Below are 9202 nucleotides of genomic sequence, written 5' to 3' on the forward strand. Positions count from 1 at the left end.
CTAATGACAAGTCATTCAAGAGTTTGACAAATCTATCATATACATCAGTCAATGACTCATTAGTCCTAGAGTCAAAGTGTTCATACTCTTGAGTGAGTATTGTCTTCCTGTTCTTCTTAACTGTTTCAGTTCCTTGACACCTTATCTCCAGTGCATCCCATATCTCCTTAGCAGTCTTGCAGTTGATTACCCTGTTTGACATTACATTATCAATGGCACTATGCAATAAGTGTCGTACCTTGGCATCCTTAGCAATAGATGCTATATCTTCAGCAGTGTAATCACTCTTTTCCTTTGGTACGGTCTTTGCTGCTTCACCTGCAACTACAACAGCGAGCTTGGTAGGTTTGTGAGGCCCTTCCTTGATTCTATCAAGGTATTCTGGATCTGTTGCTTCCAGAAACATGGTCATCCTTACCTTCCATATGGGATATTCAGATGGTCTCAATATGGGAACTCTGATAGTCTCATATCGACTCTGAGTTGATGTCTTTGATGATTCCTCAGTTTTGGTAGGCTTAGTTGGAGTTTCTGTGTCAGACATGATTGTGTTTGGATCTTTAACTGTATGTGTGTTAACAGAAGGCTCTGATACCACTTGTTAGGTCACACTTTCACTGTAGAGGGGGCGAATACAGTGTTTATTACAATCAAATCAAACTTCAAGAACTTATGTAACAGAAAACAAACTTTATTGAAACAATAAACTCTGTTACAATCTGGAACTGTTATCTCTCAGTGATGAACAAAATATCACGAGAGCTGCTAGGGTTACAGTAAATAATATTCTCGATAATGATAACACTTATAGTGTAAACCCTATGTCTGTGTTTATATACTACACAGTTACAAGATAATCGCTAATTGATATGGAATATAATTCTGCTTCCTAAAATATATCAATCAGATATCTTCTATTCCAAGTATTCCATTCTTCATGGAATTCCTTCTTCATGCATATCTCTTCTTATGTTTATCTTGATCTTCTTAACTTTAATCAGCTACTGTCCTTATCTAGATCATCCTTCAACACTTAAGTTCCGATATCTATCTCCTGATGCTTATCTCCTGATAACATAAGTACTGATATCCCTTAAGTTCTGACGTCCAGTATAAGTACTGATCAGTTAAGTACTGATTTGTCCTGTTCAAATAAGATCTGAAATCTAAACATAAAATATATTAGCCATGACATTATCAAATATATCTAACACGCGAAAATCTCAGTCGTTACAAAAATCTATTATAAAAATATACAAAAAAATGAAATAAAAAAAATAATCTTACAAAAATCATAGGTTGACTCCCAAAAAGCGCTTTTTTAATGTCGCTAGCTCGAGCTTCTTATCAATAACTGGCATTATCAATGAGGCGAAAAAGCAAACGAATGTACATATCTCCTAACTTCATTTAATCTAATGAGATGAGTACCAATTAAATTACCAAGAAGATATATGTATTGGCATGAGAGACTTATATGATGCGCATAAATTTTGGAATGTGAAAGTAATTATTAAAATCCTAACGAAAATTTGTATAGCCACTTTTCACAAATTCCTCCCAAACTGGGTCTACATATGGCACATACGCATCCTCAATCTTAACATTGTCTAAGTTAAACTCATCCAAATTTAATTCCATCTCATCCATTACAGTTGGATTAACAATATCTTTGTCCAAATCAACATCTACCACAATATTATTGTCGCCTTATCAAATAGCATGCATAAAGAGTCATCTAACAAACCATCCTCATTACTATCAAATAAGTTTTCACACGAGTTAATTTCTTGAAAAGTGTATGGGCCAATAAGAGTAAGACTTTCAAAATCATCATCATCATCAAAGTCATTTAAAATAACTTACCATTACTTACCTCATTTGCTGACTCTTCGAACTTCTCACCACACCACAAAGCTACATCATCAATATGACTCATATGTGTTTTCTCAGTTTGAGTGCAAGTTTCCACGAATTGAGTTACCTCTTGAAGAAGTTGGGCCGCATTGTCTTCTACCAACTTATTATAAGCTTTCATCTCATTCGGACTTGTTTCAAAATCTTCATTCTTCTTTTCTTGTGTAAAGATAAATCCTTCCAAAAGAGTTTCCAAGTTGAATTTTTGTGGTGGTTGAGAATTGTTAATATGAGGTGGTTGAGCTTGGCATGGACGAACTGATATCTCTTCAAACTAAGTATTTGACTGTTGATTTAGAGCATATGAGGAGATAAAAGTTTCCAAGGCAATTTTTGAAACTCGATTTTTATGTTTGAGGTGGATTATTTTGGAATGAAAAATTAGAAGAATTTTCATAACCAGAATTGTATGGGCAAGAATAAGGACTATATTGTGATATTGCATGTGTATGGTAATGTGTATTATAACGAAAATTACCATCCCAATGTTGTGCTAAATATGGAGATCTCGAATTCAATTTTTCAACATCTTGAGCTATGGTCTGTATACCCCTAAGAACTGCATCCATGTGTTCTTCTTCTTCCTTCCTTCACTTGCTTAATTTATTGCCATCATAACCTGAAACTTAGTTATGTAGAAAACAAGAAAAACACAAGCAAAAGATCAAACGGAACAAGAATAATAGACAAAGTAATACAAACAAAATCTTAGCAGAAACTTATTAAAAAAACTAATCTAATACAACTTTGTCCCCGACAGCGGCGTCAAAAATTTGACAAGTTTGTCGTGTGCCTATCTAATAATAATTTCTAACAAATCCTTCTAACTATATAGTAGGGTAAGTCAAAGTCGATCCTACAGAGATAAATGTATCAATCACTAGTAATTCTTGACTCGATTTAACCAAGTAAGCTACACAATAAATATTGAAAGATTGTTTAACTAAAATTATACTAAAGCAATAACGTTCTGATTAATCAAATAACTAAAAACATCCAGAGTTAGGTATCCTCGCTAGCATAAATCAATGCAATTATGATTTTCCACCCCAAATCAATCACATACTACTCAAGAGAAAAGACACGCCCTATAAAATACCAATAAATTCTCTCGAGTATTAATGACTTCTCTAAAATACAATCAAACCTATTTTTGTGGTATCATGCGATTTAGAGACATTAAACACAGCATCATAACTTCCTAACAATCTGTTCTAGAGAAGTTCATGTCCTTATTGGATAAATCACAAGCACCTAAGTCCAACTTTCGTTGATAAATAAATATCGGGTTCAAACAATACACATAATCACGTCTGATATCTAATTATTAATGAAACACAACTCAATACGAAAGAGCATGTAATATAACTAAATTGGGGGATTGAAAAAATTATACATCAATCATAATTAAGTACAACTTAACCATAGATTAAAAATCTACTCAATTATAACCAAATTAACAAAACACATAATAAAGAAAAGTAATCTATGCCCCCCTGTATATGTCTCTTTTCCTCTATATATATATATATCCTTATTTATTTATAATAAAGGTATACAAGTTGTTTCCCAAATTGATCATGTTTTTTAAGAAAATTTCGTAGTTGACTTTTCTTCAATAATTCTGGTCCGCTCCAGTTATAATTTGATACATTCACCACTTTTAGAATGAAATATAATCCCGTTATCTTCGCGTGGGTTGTTATCTCATCCAATTCTGACTTATGGAACTCAAGATATGGTCCAAACAGTACATTATGCGCATGCAGTCCAATAAATACGAATTTCCTTATAATAAATCTCCAAATTCAGCTTTTATTCTCCCGTCCATCCAAGTTTAGGATTTCCTTTCTTCCTGCAATAAAAAATTAAAATTTAATTAATAAAAATTCAAGTTAAAATTTAATTAATAAAAATTCAAGTCAATGCAAATATAACAAATATGAGGAATAAAATCATATAAAATAGATATAGTATATACTCTATCAGTACCCTTTAGCCTTTTTTACCATTACCGGTATAAATTAGAGGGGCAAAAAAGACATTTACCCTCCGTGTTGTACCGTTATGGGTCAAAAGGTATAATTTTCATAACTTGAGATTGAAAAAATACATTTCTTATATATTTATTATATCTATTAGCCCTTGGGCCATATTTGTTTTATGGTATTAAGTATGGGATATCATTATAATCCTTTAAAATTTTCAACCCCATTATTATTTTGTAAAAAATTAGTGAAGTTCTATCTAAGGATTATAATCCTTTAAATTATCTCATCCCTTGTTTGTTTTGGTGAAGTAGCGGATAAGACTACAATCCTCTCCAATACTTGGTGGAAGGAGGTATTGTTCCATCCCCTTTTATAAGTTTTTTTTTAAAGGATTATAATTCACTCATTGTAATACCATGTGAAACAAACATAGAATTGGAAAATTTAAAGGACTATTCCAATCTCAAAAATTAACTCTCTAAACAAACATATGATAAAATTTTAAAGAATTATAGTCCAATTCTATACTTAATCCTTCCAAACAAATATAAAATATGACTATTTATTCCATAACACTAATTATGATAGGATTAGTTATCCCCGGATAATTATCCGAGGATTATAATCGTACGAAACAAACATTGTCCTAAAGTATATTATCGTATGTTTTTTAACCCTCAAGGTATAAAAAATGTACCTATTAACCCTCAAGGTATACGAAATTTACCTTTTAACCTTCAAAGGTACAATTCGGTGAGGATAAAATGTCTTTTTTGCCCCAGCGATTTATACCGGTAATGGTAAAAAGGACTAAAGAGTGCGAAATCTAATACTGTGGGGTTAAAAGGTACGAGTTCAAACATTTGGGGCTGATGGGTATAAAGCTATTATATCCTATATATATAATTAGTGTAAGGCACTTAAAATGGTACGTTTGGTCATTATGGTTAATAAGGTCATTTAAAAACTAAAATTAGCAATCCATTTCACACGCTCTTGGGTTGTACGTTCAAAATACAGAAAAACTACTAAATTTTTTTAAAATAGTTTTTCTAATAAACTCATATAATAAAGATGTAGTTTGTTAAATAAAATTCATTCTAATCATTTATAATATGAAATTATTTCAGATAAAAACGTTACACAAATATCAAAAAACTATAAACAAAATGAGCAAATAAAAAAACAAAAACATAAACAAGAAAATACATTACATTAATTAATTAATACATCAGATATTACCACAAATAAATTTTTAATTAAAAACTAAAAAAAACAAAAAATAAAATCAATTAAAAAAATTATACGAGGTATGAAAACACTATAGCAAAGTTTTATATCATTTACAAATAATTAAAAAAATAATATATAAAACATATTACAAGACATGTTGAAATATATTTTGCACAATGTTTGCATTAATATGAAATTAAGTTACGTATTATGAAAAATATATTCTATTATACTATTATAATAGTTAATAATTTGTATAACAAATACAATATATAAGTAATTAAGAAATTGAAATATAAATATATATTTTTAAATGATATAAAATAATAATAAAACTATTATATTACATATATATATATATGTGTGTGTGTACAACACAAGTAATAATTATCTTGATAAAAATAAATATAAGTAACAACTAAGAAATTATTTGTTAATCAAGTTAAAATATTATCATATTTTTACAAAAAATTGAAATGTGCAAGTTTGATTTTTAATATTTTTAAAAAAATCTAATGAAATACATTAAATATTATATTTATTTCATTTATTGTAATTTCCATTTTAATACTTAATAATCTATATAACAAACATAATAGGTAATTAATTAAGAAATTAAACTATTATTACACATTCTTAAATGATATAAAATAATATTAAAAATAATATATATTTAATACAAGTAACAGTTATCTTATTAAAAATAAATCTAAGTAATAAATAACGAAGTATTTGTTAATCAGGTTAAACTCGATCATTTTTTTAAAATAATTGGAACGAGTGAGTTTGATTTAAAAAATTTGTAAAAAGATCATTTTATTTTTTATCATATAAAATAAGAAAAATATTGAAATTATATTTAGGTATATCTATTACAGGCGTTTTGTTTTATTTGGGGAAAATTTACGGATTTTCAAAAACTAGGAGGAAATATAATAATAATTATTATAAAAAACTATTATAACTCAAAATTGAAAAATAAATTAATAAATAAATTTAGAAGTACTATGACAAAAAAAAAGTAAAGTATTTTTTTTCAAAATCATTGCTACAACCCAAAATTATGAAATGTTGTCGCAAACACGGCAATGCTAACTCTTTCAGATTATCTTTTATAAAATTCAGAGTCATGGATCTATAAAACATAAAAATATGGAATAAATATAATAATAACAATGATAATAATAATAATAATAAAACTATTACAATTAAAAGTTGAAATATAAATCTAATAAAATATATTATATACTATATTTTTTCATCTATTCTAATATTCCATTACAATACTTAATAATCTGTAAAAAATACAATAAGTAATCAATTAAGAAAATAAATTATAATTACACATTCTTAAATAATGTAAAATTATACTAAAAATATTTTAGTTAGAATACAAGTACCAATTATCTTAATAAAAATAAATCTAAGTAAAATTTAAAAAATTATTTATTTTCAAGTTTAAAGTAGATAATTTTTTTAAAAAAATATTTATAAAAATAATATATTAATTTTGATCATATAAAATAAGAAACACATTTAGATTATATTTATGTATAAATATTACAGGCGTTTTCTTTCCATTTGTAAAACGGCAAATTTATGAATTGTCTTAAAAAAAAATTAAAGTACATGAATTTTTATAAAACATAAAAAATAGGAAGTAATATAAAAAAAATTACAAAAAAATTATTATAATTCAAGATTGAAAAATAAACTAATAAAATAAATTTAAAAGTACTACCACAAAAATGTAAAGTATTTTTTGTTCAAAATCATTACTAGAACCGAAAAATTAAGAAATATTGGCAAGATGCAAACAACTTTGCAATTTTTTTATTAATGTTAGGTCACACTTTCACTGTAGAGGGGGTGAATACAGTGTTTATTACAATCAAATCAAACTTCAAGAACTTATGTAACAGAAAACAAACTTTATTTAAACAATAAACTCTGTTACAATCTGGAACTGTTATCTCTCAGTGATGAACAAAATATCACGAGAGCTTCTAGAGTTATAATAAATAATATTCTCGATAATGATAACACCTCTAGTGTAAACTCTATTTCTGTGTTTATATACTACACAGTTACAAGATATTCGCTAATTGATATGGAATATAATTCTGCTTCCTAAAATATATCAATCAGATATCTTCTATTCCAAGTATTCCATTCTTCACGGAATTCCTTCTTCATGCATATCTCTTCTTATGTTTATCTTGATCTTCTTAACTTTAATCAGCTACTGTCCTTATCTGATCGTCCTTCAGCACTTAAGTTCTGATATCTATCTCCTGATAACATAAGTACTGATATCCCTTAAGTTCTGACTTCCAGTACCTTAAGTTCTGACTTCCAGTATAAGTACTGATCAGTTAAGTACTGATTTGTTCTGTTCAAATAAGATCTGAAATCTAAACATAAAACATATTAGCCATGACATTATCAAATATATCTAACAATCTCCCCCAACTTGTAAATTAACAAAATATACAAGTTTAACAGATATTTGATGATGTCAAAAACATTAAGTACAAATGCATGAGAAATAGACAAGATAACTACAACTTACAGTCCTTAAAGTTTTTACCAATTCAACTTCTGATAACAACTTCAACCTGTATAAATATCAGAATTTAAGCAGTTGTAGATCTTCGACTTGGCTTCATCATTTTCCAATCTCTCTGATGTCAGGAATTGTTCTGAGATAATTCTTCAACAAACATTTCTCAGCATATCTGAGTTCATCAATCATTCTCCGTTTGACATCTTTAAGCTCTGCAGTATCTTCACCAGTTTGAAATATTGCAGCTCTGAGATCATTAATCTTTGCTTTTCTCAACTCCCGATCTAGTCTTATGACATAAGCTTTGTTAGACTCTAGATTGAATTCAAGCCCCTTAATACCAAGATATGTTCTGATCTGTGCAGTATTAGGCTTCATATCAACAATATCACCATTGTGATTTCTGTACTTTGGAACATATCTGCTGTCAGACTTAACAGAATAAAGTCTTTTCTGTCTCTGAATCTGTTCCTTTAAGTAGTTTGCAGCAGTCTCTGTTATTCTGTCATCCACTTGAAGTAAGAATAATACATGCTCCAATTCTTCAAAATACTTCAATGGAATGGCATTTTGTCTTATATGATAAACCCTACCATCTGTCATGAAATACAACATGATGTATTCTTTCAAGTAGATATGGTAAACCATCTGTACAGATTCTAGTTGATTCAATCTCTCAGGAGTTGCTCCAATACCTGGTTCACTCAAGGAAGTTGGATCATCAGTAGTGTTGTGTACTCTTCTTTCATCAGCACTTCCCAATCCAGTTTTATCTCTAGCTTCCTTTCCAGTAACTACTCTTGCTTCAAAACCACTTAAAGTAGTCTTCAAAGATTGAGTCTGTTTTGCTTTAGTGAATCCTGGTAGGAGTGTTTTAGATTTATCTTCTGATATCAAGTTAACTTGAGCACTGTCAGAGGTTACTTGCTTCTTCTGAATATCAGAACTTACAATTTCTTGACTCTGAACAACTTGAGCCATGTCAGAGGTTGTTTTAAGAATTTTTCTTGAAGTCAGAGCAAGATTATGTTTTCCATCAGTAATTTCTTCTTCCTCAGGAGGTACATAAGGCTTGATAGGTTCACCAACCTTTTCTTTACCCTTGGATCTTGGATCTATCTGTGGTTGTGATCTAGCCAAAGTTTCTTCAGTATGTATCCTCTCTTTGATCACAATGCCTTTAGGTTTTGGAAGTAACTTTTTACCAGAAGCTTCAGATTTAGATGTGACTTTCTCTGATTTAAGTCTGGCTTCTTCTTCCTTTAAACTTTCCAAGTCCATCCCTGGATTTTCTTGAAGAAATAACTGTCTTGACATTTCCTCATCAAGATCTAGAAGTTCATCAGAACTTATCCTTTTACCAGCAGCAGAACTTATTCTTTTCCCAGTATCAGAACTTGTTCTGTGACTAGCTTGTCTTGATGTAAATCTTCTACCTTGACTATGACCACTACCCATTCCAGAGTTTCCTTGGTCATCTTTTCCATCATCCTGT

Source organism: Apium graveolens, chromosome 4, assembly GCF_009905375.1.
Source record: "Apium graveolens cultivar Ventura chromosome 4, ASM990537v1, whole genome shotgun sequence".
NCBI lineage: Eukaryota > Viridiplantae > Streptophyta > Magnoliopsida > Apiales > Apiaceae > Apium > Apium graveolens.